Here is a 16,751-nt window from a genome sequence, read left to right as displayed (position 1 = left end):
TTTTGATGAATTTCAAAGAGATGAAATGGCTATAGCCATTTGGGGTATATAAACTAACACTATTATAAGTGAATTTTAAAATGTGTCCTATGCATATATTTAAAGTATTTACAGTCTGTATGTTGAAAATACATAAACTCATTATCTATGTACTAACACTGAAAGAGGTAAATGGACAAAACACTGTATATATAACAGTAGCTTAAAAAGGTAAAAATACTGAAGAAAATTAGAGAGGACAGCTGAGGGTTACTCTTTCTGATACAATTTTTTGAAGAGTTACAACATGCCAAGCATTGTTTAATTTTTTTTAATATATTTATTATGCGGTATATTAGATACCAAGAACTCATATACATTATATATGTAACTGCTATGTGGTCCTTTACCCAACATCTTCCCAATCCCCCAGTCCTCACACCGGCAGCCTCTGGCAACAACCATTATGTCTCTGTTTCTATGAGTTAGGAATTTTTTTAGATTCCACATGTGAGATGGTACAGTATTTGTCTTTCTCTGTCTGACTTATTTCACTTAACATAATGTCCTCACATTCCATCCACGTTGTCACAAATGGCAGATTATTTTTATGGCTGAATAATACTGTATTGTATATACATTATATATTTCATATATTATATATGAATAAATATATTTTTCCTTATCCATTCTTGCATCAGTGAAAACTTAGATTGTTTCCATGTCTTAATTATTGTAAATAATGCTGCATAAATATGTGAGTGCAGATATCTCTTCAGGATACTGATTCCATGTGCTATGAATATACAGATGGAGCAAAAGTAGATTTACAGTTGTGAGAACATGAAGCACAGAGTTTAGTCTTGTATTCTTATTGATCAGTTATTATATTATTTTCCATACAAACAATGTAAACTTACTTTTGTTTCACCCCATATATCCAGAAGTAGAATTGCTAGCCCATATAGTAGTTCTATTTTTAATTTTTTGAGGAACCTCTATACTGATTTTCATAATGGCTGTAGCAATTTACACTCCCACCAACAATGCACAAGGGTTCCTTTTTCTCCACATACTTGACAACACTTGTTATCTCTTGTATTTTTTGTAATGGTGAAGGCTGATTTTTTTTATGCATTTTCTGAGTCCAGAGAACACGTTTTCTTCTCCAGCTAACCTCAGGACTAGCCTGAGACTTGACAACATGGTAGACTAGCTGTTCAATAGATAGGTGTAGAATTAATACATAAATAAAATTTGATGACTGAAATATGGAAAGTCATATACGACTTTTGTGAAAGTCTTTTGTGGCCCACCTCAGCTGCTGTGTTTGCTGGTAATGGCTCACAGCTGCCCCTTTCCCAGAGAATTGCCCTAGCTGATGGGATTTTCTCATCCAGAAGGTTCTGCCCGTACCCACACTTGGGGGCAGCACAGAACCGATGTGGACTGATTCAGGGTAGAAAGAGCCAGCCCACTTTTCTGCAGCAGAGACAACTCTGCAGTACAATTTAGGCTGCAGAGGCCCCACTGAAGCCAGGCCAGTGCTTAACTTTATCCAGGGTCCCTCGTCTAGCCTCGCCGCTCCTGTTTTACTGCCTCACTCACAGGATTCCCCTGGGAGCTCTCCTGCCATACGTCTGGTGCAACCCAGTTCCTGCCTCTGGCTCTGCTCCTTGGGAACTCAACCAATGACATTAATCCACTTAGCTCTCTTTCTTGGCTGCCAGGAAGCTCAAAACTAAGTTTGTACCTAACATCATAGATATTTTCAGGCTAGGTTTTCTGCTATCCCTTTTCTTCCCTTCTCATCGCCAACCATGGCCTCCAAAATTATTCCTTAGATTTTGCTCCTATATCCATTTTTGTAATTCTATTGAATCTAAGCCTCTGAAATACGAAATAGTATAAAATTTGTAAAAGAATTGATTAAATGAGCTCAGTGTGGTTAGAGTGACTATAGGCATGAAAAATCTAACTTGGGATCCTCAGAATGTTGCTTGCTTACACATATTCTTAGTCTTCTTGAACTAAAGCTCTCTTTGGACAAAAATTGAAAGCATCTGGGCCCTAGACAAGAGTCAACAGTAAGTCAAGCTCAGAACAAGAGTCAGCCAGCCTTGGCTCACAGGCCAAATGCAGCCCACCAGCTGTCTCTGCAAATAGTTTTTTGGAACACAACCAGGCCCATCAAGGCCTGCGTATCCTTCCAGCCATGATTTCTCTTCTAATCAGAGCTGTCACAGCTCCACATGGAAGGAAGCATGAATCTTCACTCAGAGTGATGGGCTTTTCTGCTGGCCCATCCACATCTCCATCTTCACCAGAGGGCTGACATTGCATGACAGGAGGTCTGCTTCCTCTGTTCAGGGGTTGTTTTTTAAGGAGTGGCATAAACGAGTGGAGAACTGAGCTTGAGAGCTGGGAGACCTGAGTTCTGACCTTGATCTTGTCCCTCGTTGGCTGTGGAACTTCAGACTAGTCAGTTACTTTCTCCCTTTCTCTTTCTTCTTCTATAAAACAGCTCACTTTCTTCTTCTGTAAATCAGAGCTCCTCAAAGTGTGGCCACTGCCCACCTGGAAGTTTGTGAGAAATATAGACCCTCAGTCCCACACCACCTACCCACCTGATGTAGCAAAACCTGCATTTTAACAAGATCCCATTCAAATTTGAGAGGTGCCACTCTAAATGAGTTCTAGGATACATATCATATAGCCCTAAGATGCTAAGACCATAAGATAACGTTGTTTTTTTAAAGCTCACTATGTATAGAAGAGGGCCGTAGAGGTGACTCATTTTCTGAAGGTAATAACACTATGTGTCCTCATCTGGGTGGTCTGTTGGATGGGTTGGTGACTGAGCCATATGCTCTGGTGTGTCTGAGTTCCAGGAACTGGGGGATAGGAAGCACAGCTGAAGGTGTTTATTGTTGTAAGGCTGCACAAGGAGTGATGAGGGCAGTGGGATGGATTCAGGCAGGACTTCTTACAGACCGGAACGAGACAGATGTTCTAGACACGAGGTGGCCACAAGACACTGGTCGTGGATTATGTAGAGATGCCCCCTAGGGCCCCACAGTCACGAGGCTCGGCCGCTCTCACATTGCTGTTTCTCACTAACTTTTTATACCCATCTCTTCAATCCCTTTTTCCTCTTCCTTGGTACTTGTGCTTGGACAGGGCCCCACCACACCCTCCTTTATCATGACCTGTCACCCTCTACACAACTGCCATCTGCTCCCATTCCAAAGCTTTGGGAGGGATTTTGACCCAGAATTAGCGGAGAACCTCCTGCTAAGTTTCAAAAATAAGAAATATGGTCCTCTTGGAAAAGTCTAGAATCTGAAGGGTCAGAGGACAGTCAGACGGCTGCTAGCACAGTCCCTTTTTCATATGCACTCCTCTGTGATGGGTTTGTGTCCCCCAGATTCATATGTTGAAGTTCTAATCCCCAGTATTCCAGAATGTGATCTTATTTGGAAATAGGGTCATTGTGGATGTAATTAGTTAAAATGAGGTCACACTAGAGCAGAGTGGGTCCCTAATCCAATATGACTGACGTCTATATGAAAGGGTCATTTGGACATAAACACACACAGGGCGAACACCACAAGAAGATGGAGGCTGAGACTGGGGTGGTGCTTCTACAAGCCAAGGAGCGCAAGATTGGCAGCAAACCACCAGCCACTAGGAGAAAGGGATAGAACAGGGCCTTCCCTCACGGCCTTCCGAAGGAACCAACCCTGCCAATACCTTAATCTTGGACTTATAGCCATCAGACTACTAGACAATATGTTTCCATTCTTCATGCTGCCCAGCTTTGTGGTACTGTTTATGGCAACCCTAGAAAATCCATACTACTTCCGATCTCAGAAAGGACAACCGAAAAGGAATTTGGCAGGACTCACGCAGTATGGAAATGATGTTTCCAGGTTACTCTTGATGTCACCTGGCTCTCTCTTTTATAGCCAAGATGGCTGATAGTACAACTTTCTTCTTCTTACCTGGGACCTTGAAAGTATCCTCCCTCCATTCTCTAACATAGTCCCTCAAAGGAGAAGCAGGCAAATTTTCTCATAAATTAATAGTAGGAGAAGAATATGTTTCTGCATTAGGGACAATGCCATTCTGGAGTCGGCTCCTGATGATGTCACATTGGCAACTTGAAATTCAATATGGAAATTCGCAAATGCAGATTTTGCGTGCCCTCTTCAGAGAGTGGGTTGTTAAGCAATCACCAGCACACCCCTAATTAGAGGACCTGCTTCCCTTCAGTTATAACAGTGATATACCCACTCATTCTCCTCGCAATGAAAGGCTCGCTTTGCCCTCATGTTTTTCCCCAAAATGACAAGTTTCCCAAGACTGGAGGAACAACTTTTCTAAGGTAATTCAAGTAAAAACCTCACACCTCAGGCCATTGGGCATTCATGCATTCAACAAAGGGATTCCAGAAAAAAAAAATTAAGAAATAGAAAACTGCCTGACCTGTGGTGGCGCAGTGGGATAAAGCGTCGACCTGGAAATGCTGAGGTCACCGGTTCGAACCCTGGGCTTGCCTGGTCAAGGCACATATGGGACTTGATGCTTCCAGCTCCTCCCCCTTCTCTCTCTCTGTCTCTCTCCTCTCTCTCTCTCTCTCCCTCTCCTCTCTAAAATGAATAAATAAAAAAATAATTAAAAATTTTAAAAAAAAAAAAGAAATAGGAAACTGAGTCCTTGAAAGTGAACGGTACCCATGACAGTGGCTGGACATTGACACCAGGATGGGGCCTGGTGGGGAAATTACCAAGCGATATATAATGACCAGGTTGTACCACTCGGCCATTGGCATTCAGCCTGAGATGGCAACAAGGACCCCTGACCTTTGAGTGGCACGATGCCATTTACAGAGGGGCCTACCCACACGGTCCAAAGAGAGGTGGTGGTGGTGTGGCCTCATTTCAGTGCCCAGACCCTTAGCAGTTGCTAGGATGAAACTTTTACACACAAACAGCTTGTTTCCTTATGGCATATATTATGTGGCTGGAAAGAAATGGTTACACATCCAAGCCCAGAACCAGGCGACAGCATGTTCCCAGGGGAACATTTGGCAGATGTCCCCCTTTCCCCAGCAGACCAGGGTTTTCACTGAGAAACGTATTTTGACACCCGAGGCCAAAAGAGAGTCAGGTGAGCAGGTGCCATGTGCCCTCAGGGAGAATTTACAATGCAGATGGCACACGATGCACCACGTCCCTGGGTGGCTCCTGTCATTTTCCACAGGCTTCTGAACTGTTCCACCGCGTCTCAAGTCTGGGCATTTCTCTCCTCCGTCTGCAGCCTCCCCTGAGGCAATTCAAAAGGCCTTTTCAAGTGTGACTGGTCTGCAGAGCATGCCAAGCATGCTGAAACTTAAGAGAAAAATTGTTATGACTTATCTTTAGATGACAGCATGTAAATATTTTAGAAAGTGAAGTGAGTATGATAAAAAAAAACTTTTTTAAAAGGCAAGATTTCTCGTTTGACTTTGCCCCAGGCTGTGGGGATGATTCTTTTCTGATTTCAAGGTGACATTTTTGAATAGTGTAGAATTGTGTGAGTGATCATGTATTATACATTCCTATTACACATTTTCTGCCAGTTATTTCAGTTGTCTGGTCTATTAGAAAGAAAAATCCACCTCTGAAAAAATGCTCTCCACCTAAACAAAGAAGTCGGATAACTACCCTTTACACAAAAGCAGTTCTTATGCTTACCTTTGAACTTTAGCATCCTGCAAACAGGCTTTGTTTGGCCAACATAACAAGGATGAAAAGGAAGAGGAAGAGGAAAAGGAGGATAAGAGACCTTTATCTAGTGTGTACTATTTGCCACAGACCCCACCACTCCCAATTGTCTTGCATCTGCTTCACACAAAAGCATCACCTACCTGGCTCCTTAAGGATTTGAGTTTGCATCTCCCAAGTTTGCTTAATAAATACTTGTGGCAGCAAAGAGCAAATGAGCAAAAGAAAAGAGGAAAATTTCCCCTTTATCTTAGTCTTTTCCTTTTTAACTTCATAGTCTACGTGTTGAATTTATAGTTAAAGCTATCTTCACATTATATATGGGAAGTGGGTGGCAGTCAGAGACTCCTGAATTATGAGGCATCTAATAAGTAATTTCTGTCTTAGTTTGGGACCCCCCAGAAGCTGACCCTGAGAAAAGGATTAAGTTCACATAATTAATTTGGGAAGTCAAGGGACCACCAGTAGTGAAGAGGGAGGTATGGCAGGGAGGAAAAGGACCAATATTGGCTGTGCTTTGAGCTAGCTGACACAGTAAGCAACTGAGCTTAATCCCAATGGGAAACCAGAAAGCCATGTAGAACACACCCTGAAGTTATCCTACCTGGTGACAAGGGAGCAAATGTCATTGTCTAAAGGGGTCTCAAACTCGTGGCCCGCGGGCCGCATGCGGCCCGCCCACCAATTTTGTGCGGCCCGCAGACTAATCAAACTTCGTGGATTAGTCTGCGGGCCAGTCTGCAGGCCGCACAAAATTGGTGGGCGGGCCGCATGCGGCCCGCGGGCCCGAGTTTGAGACCCCTGGTCTAAGTAAATGCCCCAGTGCTCTTAGCCCACAGTAAGTGTGCAGAGCAGCCTTCAGCCTCTTACAGGGGTCGTCAAACTTTTTATAAAAACCGCCCACTTTTGCAGTGCTGGTCAACCTGGTCCCTACCGCCCACTAGTGGGCGGTCCAGCTTTCATGGTGGGCCAATCGCAGCGCTGTTTGGTTGCGCAGTAGGGACCAGGTTGACCAGCACTGCAAAAGTGGGCGGTTTTTATAAAAAGTTTGAAGACCCCTGAATGGGCCGATACCCACCACCATCTCTGCTTCAATCTCCGGAGTGCAGTTTGAGTAAAGCTAATGTGAGACCTAGAGTCATTGCTCCCTAGACATTAAAGGACCAGACCATGTGCTGGCTGGCCAGAGAAAGATGTAGCCCTTGCGTAGAGACTGTTGGAGTGACAAAGGCCAGCCATTATGGGATGCCGCATCTTATATTACTCTAACAACCAAAAGGAGAATTCAGATAACACTAGAGGACCTTGTAAGTGACAGTTGATTCATGAGCTTTTTTCCACATCTTGAGGAAACGCGGCCACCCAGAGGAACCCGGGCATGTCTTTGGCTGGCTCCAATGACTGTCCCTCAGCTTCTTATTAATCACCTCAGGGTTGCTACGAAAGGGAAGATCTTACAAATATTTAAAGACAAGGCTATAAAAAATCCTCTGAGCATACATGAGATAAAGCATTGCTTGTTTACTCCCTGGGGGGTTGCAAAGGGCACAAGCTCAGATCCCAGATCGTCAGACTGGAATGTACTAGAGAGGGGTCACTTGCAAGAGGCAGGCTGAAATGCCAGCATCCAGAAAAGGGTGGAGGGAGGGATGCCTAGGGAGACAGAGAATAATCAGGATCGGACCACACGAGGCACTGGTGCCGCCTGCGGAAATTTAAGTCGAGCAGTGCGTCTGATACGGTGACAGCAAGTGCAGGCCTCTGGCAGGCAACGAATGCCTCCTGCCAAGCTCTCAGAAGTCCTCCACGAGCCGATTTATGTTCTAAAAGCAAACGAAGGTTCTCCACCGAGCACAGGCTATCACAGGAAGGAGTGTGTAGTTCAGTCTCTGAAACAGTTGTCGCAGCTACAATCCCTCCTCTCACTTCTGATAAGAAATGGAAGACGGGATTGGTGGGGTTCAGGTGACAGCACCATCCTCTGTCCTGCCTCTCGGAGATTCTGACACTCTTGCCCCACTCCTGGGGACCTCCACTAGACCTGATGGGGGTGCCATGCACCCCCCCCCCCGGTGGCACCCGTGGAGGGCTGCAGCACACAGCTCCAGCGAGGCCAGCCATCCTCCCTGCTCTTCTGCCTTGGCATCTTCTTGGCACTGTGGAATTACACTCCACAGTGTGTGCTCCATGGGGCGTTAACACCCAAGGGGCAGCCGCCAGCCTCGTTGTCCTGGTGGCAGGTTCCCGGGGCCCCCAGGGGGACTGAGCTCAGCTCCCACAGGGGAACCTGCGTCAGCTCACACGTGCCTGCCTTTTCTCCCTTCTCTCTCAGGCCCCCCCATCGCTCACTAACACTTCTTGAGATTACCTGCCCTCAAATTAACTACCTGCTCCCAATTCCCTGTCTCAATACCCATTCTTGAAGATACATAGATTGGGACCAATCCCTTCTCCCTACAGGTGTGGCCAGCAGTTGTCTGAAAGTAAGCCCAGCCCCTCTCAGGGGCTCCGCTCCCCGTCGCCCACTTCGGGCCCTGTGTGGCTTCCCCACAACCATCAGCATGCCATGTACAGAGAAGCAGATAAAGAATGAAAACATGAAACAGTTGCACAGAAATATGACTCCATCACTGCTGTTGTGGCAGAGAGAAACTTTCTAAGCATAACTCAAAGGGAAAATATTTAACAAAAATGAGTAATAAGTATTATTATATAAAACCTTTTTTAAAAAAAACCCTGTTAGTCTGGTCATTGTTAAAGCTGAATGATGAATATTGGGAGTCATTATACTCTTCACCCTACTTGTGTAGTACTTAACATCTTTCAAATTAGAAGGTTTTTACTCATACTTTAAAAGTACAAAGCAATTCAGTAGGTGGTTAAGTTTTCAGGAATAAGAATATACATCTAGGGAGAAGTGAAAAAAGCAACGTGCTAATTTTATACAAATGGCTACTTGTGGTTTTGGATAAAAATTCCAGGGACTGCAATACTCAGAGATTTCCTTTTTTTGATGCTTTGATATAACCTAAATGGAAGTGAACAGGATGAACTGTATCAGTCAGGAAAGGCTACCTTATGCTGTGGTAACAAGCAGCCCCAAAGCTCAGAAGCTTCAAATCACAAAGATTTCTTATTCAGCTACACATTCATCATGATCACAGGAGGCTCTGCTTGTCACAGTCTCTTGGAGATCAGGGCTGACATCTGGAACATTGCCAGTCAATGTGCAGAGGGACAGTGAAAACTGAGTGGCATCTGGCACTGACCAGTAACTGGTTCAGCCTAGTAACTGGTAAGTCATTCCTACTCACAGTTCATTGATTAAAATGGCTTACAAGCCTGACCAGTGGTGGCACAGTGGGTAAGCGTCCTCTTGGGATGCTGAGGTCCCAGGTTAGAAACCCCAAGGTCACCAGCTTGAGCATGGGCTCATCTAGCTTGAGCACAGGCTCACCAGCTTGAGCTCAGGGTCACTGGCTTAAGCATGGGATTATCAACATGACCCATAGGTCGCTGGCTTGAAGCCTAAGTTTGCTGGTTTGAGCCCAAGATCACTGGCTTGAGTAATGGGTCACTGGCTCGGCTGGAGCCTCCCAATCAAGGCAGTATGAGAAGCAATCAGTGAACAACTAAAGTGATACAAGTTGATGCTTTTCATCTCTCTCCCTTCCTGTATCTCTCTCTCTCCCCCATCAAAAAATTAATTAATTTAATTTAATGGCTTACAAGACCCCACCCAACTACAAGGGGACTTTCTCATAGGCCCAGGTGGTAGACAGCTAGAAATATTTGGCAAACAGCACCAATGATTATCACAATGGCCCGGAATAGCTGCAGGTGACTCAGGAAGGTAATCAATGACCTAGTGAGGACAAACAAATGTCAAGGACATTTGTGAATAGTTTGAATGAAATTATGTCATGAATTGTGAGTGAAGAAAGGCAATATTTGTGCATTAACACATTGTTTTATATGATATTTAAAATATGTATTTGTAAAAAAGAATAGATATAAAAATATCAATATATAGTGAGACTGTCTGGGTCTGCATCTGCCTGTGCAGTGGCTCCCAGGAGCATGGTATCTAACAACCCCTTCACCTTCTCTGTCTCCCTAACCTCCATGACCTCCAGGTCCAGGTGGTCTGGGACTGAAAAGGCAGGCCCAAGCCATAGCACCGCCATACCGCCATCAGAGCGCTGTCCGCCACCCACCTCACTGTGCAGGGTGCTGGAGGCGCTGCATGCAGGACAGCGGCACCGGGCACATCGGTGGCTCGGCAGGGCCGTAAAAGGTTTATACCCTGTGGAAGGACCCTACAGTAGGTGCCACTGAGCTCATGTTCCTGCTGAAGCGGGCCTAGGGCACTAGCATGCAAAGTGGCCTCTTTGTCAGGCCTACCATCGCCAAGGCCAAAGTGGCCCCTGGCAGCTTCAAATTAGCTCGAGCACATAAATAATAATAATATATATATAAAACAATAAATCCTTCCCAGGATGACACCAACTATGTCATCATGCTGGCCCTCAGGAGACCTGGTGAGACCAAGGAGAAATCCCCCAAGAAAAGTAGCCAGACCACAGATGGAGAAGCAAGAGTGGGCAAGGCCAGGAGGGCCCCTGACAGCCACACAAGACCACAAAGGCCCCTCCTACCTCATGGGAAGTCAGATGTTAAAGGCAAAAAGAATAGCCCACATGCTAAGACCCACAGGAAAACCAAAGCTAGGGCTCAGAGTTCAAAGTCCATAGTAACCAAGGGTGAGAATGGTGTGGCTTCCCCAGCCAAAAAGATGACTGGGAACAAGATCCCTAAAGAAGCCGCTGCTCTGGGAGCCGGGGAAAGGTCAAAAGCCAAGGTTGGTGCTCCTAAGGACAGTGGGTTTAAGACAATTTCTGTACCACTGGACAGGAAGACAAAGGTCATCCAAAGGGAACAGTAGGAAGTCAGAAGCTGCAACCTGGAAGCAGTGTGGAGAGAGATTAAGATTCTGTTGGAGTTTTTATTCTCCAACAAACCATCACTCTATTTATTTTACTGTATTTATTAATAAAAAAAGATTTTCCCTCAAAAAAAAAGGTGGGAAAACTTCTGTAAGTCCAAATGCTATATACAAAAAAAAGAAGAAAAATATAGGTCAATATATATATACAATATAGGTGGTAGAAATTTGGTTAAGATCCTTAATATACCTGGAATGCTGAGGTCGCCGGTTCGAGATCCTGGGCTCGCCCGGTCAAGGCACATAAGGGAGTTGATGCTTCCTGCTCCTCCCCCACTTCTCTGTCTCTTTCTCTCCTCTCTCTAAAATGAATAAATAAATAAATAAAAAATAATGATAAAAAAAATAAAAAAAAATAAAAAAAAAAAAAAGATCCTTAATATAAAAAGAGTGATGCAACATAATTGAACGACAAGATAGCCCGGACATGTTATCTTTGAATATATGTATCCTGATTTATTGATGTCACCCCATTAAAAAAAATAAAATTATAAAAAAAAGTGCTAACAAATCAATAAAAAGAATATTATGAAAGAAAAAATAGTAAGCAAAGGATATTATCTTTGATGGCTTGGTGCTTTGCTATTTATAAAGCAAGAACACAAATGAGCAGTAAAGATATATAAAGATAAATTCAACTATTAATGGGAAAAAAATAACTCCAAACAATGAGGTCATATTTTTGCCTACCAGTTGGCAGAACTTTTTTTTTTAATGATTCTAAATATTGGTCCAAATGGGCTGGATGTTGCATTGTTATGCACTGCTAATGAAACACAGATTGTGAACAAGCTTTCTAAAGAGCAATAGCATGGTAATATGGATCAAGACTCTTCAAACATTCACTCCTTTTCATCTAAGATTCCTTCTCCTAGAAACTCTACCTGAGGAAATAAATAGAGATACAAAGACATATATAAAATGTTGTTCACTACAGCACTTGAAAACTTAGAAATAACCTTCCACATATGTCTAAGAAAAAGAGTAAATTATCGAATGGCTATTTAAAGAGACTAATAAAAAACTGTGGTGCAGCCCTGGCCGGTTAGCTCTGTGGTAGAGCGTCGGCCTGGCGTTCGGGAGTCCCGGGTTCAATTCCCAGCCAGGGCACACAGGAGAAGCGCCCATCTGCTTCTCCACCGCTCCCCCTCTCCTTCCTCTCTGTCTCTCTCTTCCCCTCCTGCAGCCAAGGCTCCATTGGAGCAAAGTTGGCCCGGGCGCTGAGGATGGCTCCATGGCCTCTGCCTCAGGCGCTAGACTGGCTCTGGTTGCAACAGAGCGATGCCCCAGATGGGCAGAGCATCGCCCCCTGGTGGGCATGCCAGGTGGATCCCAGTTGAGCGCATGCGGGAGTCTGTCTGACTGCCTTCCTGTTTCCAACTTCAGAAAAATACAAAAAATAAAAATTAAAAAAAAAATTGTGGTGCAGAAGAATAAGTACATTATTCTAATGATAGTTAGAAATATATTGTAAGCAAGGCCACAAACTTACAGGAATCCACAAAATATCAACAGTGATTTTCTAGTCATGGAAGATTATAAAAGATTTTTATTTTCTTCTTTGTTATCTATATTCTAATTATTCTACACTGAATATGATTTTCATAATACAATAACTTTTTAAGTCTATCAATGTTATATTAAGATGTCAAGATGACTGAAATAAAACAATATAGTTGAGTGTCTAGGAAAAGGCAAGGTATACCAGAAGACTGGTCTCACCAACATCTGCAGGTAACACCCTGGGCCAGGTCCTGGCCTGGTCATTAGCCTAGGTCACTGTGTATTGGTTAGGGTTCAGGGACTGATTCACTTTAGCCTCAAGTCTCTCAAAGTGGGATTTTCACCTCCTCTGATCCAGGTGATGTGCTTGGGACATGCAGAGTCACAGTTCTAGCTGAAACTTTACCTAGACTGATACCTAAAAGCAATATGTGACATTATTTTTATATTATGAGCACAATACAAAATCTGCATGAACTTTTTTTAAATGTTGGTTTTGTGAGAAGCTCTTTAGGCTATGTCCTAAAAACCAGCAGCTTCAAACTCAGTGCCATTTGCCAACATGTTAGAGCAGTCTCTCAGCCTCAGCACTACCGGCACTTTGGACCAGATCATTCTTTGTTGTGGGGGTGTAGGAGGCTGTCCTATGCATTGTGAAAGTTTAGTAGTAGATCCACTAAATGCTAGTAGTAGATCTGTGTTGTCAAGCACACACAGTTGTGACCACCAAAATTGTCTCCAACAGTGGCAAACACCCCCTTGGACGCAAAATACCCCTGGTTAGAAAATATGGTAGTTAAATACCATCAGTAGTACCTGGGTGAAAAATTCTCATGTGGGAAAACTAGAGAGGCAAAAATCTTCCCAAGCAACAAAAGACTGATTTAAAGACAGAATTCAAAATTGACTTGCACCACATACCTAATTTTATCTAAATGGACTTGCCATCTTCAAAAATGATAATAATATTGTATGTCAATTATACATCAATTTAAAAAATGTAGAAGGGGTAGCTCTGGCTAATTGGCTCAGCTGTAGAACATTGACCCAGCATGTGGAAGTCCTGCGTTCAATTCCTGTCAGGACACACAGCAGAGACAACCATCTGCTTCCCCCCTTCTCTCTCTCTCTCTCTCTCTCTCTCTCTCTCTCTATTCCTCTCCTGCAGCCATGGCTCAATTTATTTGAGTGCATCAGCCCAGCTGCTGAAGATGGCTCCCCACCTCAGGCACTTAAAATAGCTCGGTTGGAAGCAACCCCAGATGGGCAGACCATCGACCCCAGACAGAGGTTACTGGGTGAATCTCAGTTGGGGAGTATGAGGGAGTCTGTCTCTCCATCTCCCCTCCTCTCACTTGGGAAAAAAATGTAGAAGGGGAGAAGAAGGGGAGTAGGCAATTCCCATGTCAACAGTGCAGGCTGGTCTGATCTGACTGCCATTCTGTTCTCTGACCATGCCCTGAGAAAAAGGTGGACATTCCCCAGAAGACAGCCCACCCTCATGGGACCAGCTCTCACCTCCAGTGCAGGCTTCTGAGCCATCTCCTCCCAACTTACTTTCTGGGTGACCTCCCTTGCCTTCTTCGAGTTTCTGGCTCTTCTTTGTTCCCTGGATAAAATTCCCTCTGTTGAACAGCTCAGTGTGGCAATGTTTGCCTGACTGGATCTCAGGTGATCAGTAGATACATTAGTATGATGTTCAATCCATAAGTTAACTTTGGGAAAACTGGCATTGCTGTGATGCTGTCTATCCAAGAACATGACCTGTTGATGTGTCTTTCCAGTGGCCAAGTCATCTGTCCTTCCACAGAGTTTCAAAGTGTTCTTCTGTACTTGGCTCTTTTTTTTTATTTTTTCAGCTTTTTCAGTTTCTTCCTAAGTATCTTATCCTTCATGTAGCCAGTGTAAGTGATGCTGCCACATAGGATTGCCGTGAGGATTCAACAGGTCAATATATAAAGTACTTAGAAAAGTCTTTGACATACAGTAAGTGCCATAGAAGTGCTTACTCTGATTATCATCTCAGTTTTTTCTATTGTATCCTCCAACTGATTATTGTTTGACTGGGGGTCACAGTTGTGTCTTGATTCCGGCCCTGTTTCGGTTCAGGTGAAGCTGGGGGCAGAACTGGATCTTGGGGCATCGTTTTAACAATGTTAACCTAAATAGAAAAAGCCAGAGTGAGAAGTAACAAGCATTTATTTGAGATACAAAAGAATAGCTATTCAGGAGCACTGATTCAGGCAGAAACCCAAAATGTTCTGATTAGAAAGCAAAGGCAAGGGGTATTTATGAGAAAGGGAAGGGAGACATTTAAGTCAATAGAAGGAAGGAATTTCCATAGGTGCAGATGCACTAACATAGTGATGCTAATTCTAAAGAATGTTTTCCATTTTTGGTCCCTAGTCATAGCATCGGTTTTCTTGTCGTTGTTTGCAAGCATTTGCTTTAGGCCCAGTTCAAAGGTTATTTTGCCCTGTTTTAACATGCTAAAGGTCTGAGGAGTGAGAGGTGCAAGGCAGACCTTCTAGGATGGCAGTTCTGGCCCCATTGTAAAGTGACTCTGCTTATATTATTTTTACAACAGGTAAATGTGGCGTTCCACTACAGACTCATCCCATAACCAGCTCTCAGTCCTCTTAGAGACGCCTTCTCCCCACTGATCTGAGCCAAGAATGAGGGTTTTCTCCTCCCTGGTTCATCTTACCCTGGAAACAGGGACTCTTTGATGCTAATACCCAGTCATGAGAAACAAAGATGTAATTATTATTGCCTCACATGGTCTATTTTGCTTAGAAAATGAAGCTTAATAGTCATAGGAATCAAAATATTCTTGTGGGCAAATCTTACACTCCAATACAAATATTTGCTGCTAATCCTTCAGAGTTGCTCTTTGTGTATCAGTGAACTAGGCCACATAACAAACTGCCCCAAGACTCAGTAGCTTAAAATAACAATCATTTAAGTTTGCTTACAGTCTGCATACATATCAGCTGGGTTGTTCTGCCAATCCAGACCAGCCTCAGCTAATGTCAGCTGGCCTCATCCATGTATCTGTGGTCAGCTAGGGAGGAAGCCACAGACTGGTCTAGAATGACCTCCCTCACAAGTGTGGAAGTTAATGGCATCCACTGTGGCAGTGAATTTGACTGGGCCATAGCTGTTGTCAACCAGCAGGGACCCCCAGATTTGTTTCCATAGTGCAGAGTTCTGAGAGAGAGCGGCAGTGTGTGGGGCTCTTGGAGGCCTGTGCTCAGAGAGCGCTTTTAGCACTGATTCTTTGAGCAAAGCTAGCAGCCCCCTGTGAACTGATTGGGTAGAGACCCTTTGGCCCTGGTTTAAATCTGTCTCACTTTCAAAAGGTGCCATTTCTTGACATTGAGCCCACATCTGGATCTGTTTGAGAACACAATCCCCTACATCAGTGGTCCCCAACCTCTTTTGGGCCACAGACCAGTTTAATGTCAGAAAATATTTTCACAGACCAGCCTTTAGGGTGGGACGGATAAATGTATCATGTGACCAAGACAAGCATCAAGAGTGAGTCTTAGACGGATGTAACAGAGGGAATCTGGTCATTTTTAAAAAATAAAACATTGTTCAGACTTAAATATAAATAAAATTGAAATAATGTAAGTTCTTTCTCTGCGGACCGGTACCAAATGGCCCACGGACCGGTACCGGTCCACGGCCCGGGGGTTGGGGACCACTGCCCTATACCAGCTGGAAAGATGATCCATTTCTCTCTCTGTCCCGTTTTCTGAGAGCAGTTGCTTATTTGGATGGAGTTTTTCCATATAGATTTGCCAAAGACCTGGAGGACAGTTCTCAGCTAATGGTTGAAGAAATCTTTGTTAACGTATCGACTCAATCAATCACAGGCTAATTAACTTCAAGTCCTGTTAGAAGCAATCAAAACGTCATTTCTCATGGTCAGGAAGGAGGCAGAGAGACCTTGGCGGTCGTCGAGTGTCATCTTCTTTCCTCCGGCATCTCCACCCTTAAAAACCACCAAGTCAAGACCATGAATCCCTGGTAGCTATGCAGGGACAACTTTTCATGCCATAGCTTCTGTCTGTCTTCTCGCCCCTAGAGGGTTGCCTAATGGCCTGGGCCAGGCTATGGAGAAGGGGGAGGCTACACGCCGCTGCTCACCTCCACTCGGCCCACAGGGGAGCAGAGTAGCTGCAGCCCTATCACCCTGGATCAGAACACAGGAAACCAGAGGGAATGGCCTTCTGGGTAGTGAGTGAAGAAAATACTCCTAGAAGACAAGGAACAGCAAAAGAAGTTTCATTCAAACCAGAAAAGTGGCACTGGCTGGTTGGTTCAGTGGTAGAGCATCCGCCTGGCGTGTGGATGTCCAGGCTTTGATTCTCGGCCAGGGCACACAGGAGAAGCACCCATCTGCTTCTCCACCCTTCTCCCTCTCACTTCTTTCTCTCTCTCTCCTCCTCCTCCCCTCCTGCAGCCATGGCTCGATTGGAGCAAGTTGG

The 16,751-nt window shown here is 44.3% G+C and overlaps 1 protein-coding gene and 1 pseudogene across 1 annotated transcript in view; both read left to right on the top strand.

The window, feature by feature from the left end:
• The window catches only part of PCSK2 (proprotein convertase subtilisin/kexin type 2), a 349,800-nt gene that overhangs the window by 300,923 nt on the left and 32,126 nt on the right, over nt 1-16,751 (top strand). The window lies entirely within an intron of this gene.
• Nucleotides 8,973-10,692, top strand: LOC136405655 (histone H1.8-like; annotated as a pseudogene).

Source organism: Saccopteryx leptura, chromosome 5 (genome assembly GCF_036850995.1).
Source record: "Saccopteryx leptura isolate mSacLep1 chromosome 5, mSacLep1_pri_phased_curated, whole genome shotgun sequence".
Taxonomy (NCBI): domain Eukaryota; kingdom Metazoa; phylum Chordata; class Mammalia; order Chiroptera; family Emballonuridae; genus Saccopteryx; species Saccopteryx leptura.
This window is presented reverse-complemented; position numbering and strand designations above follow the sequence as displayed.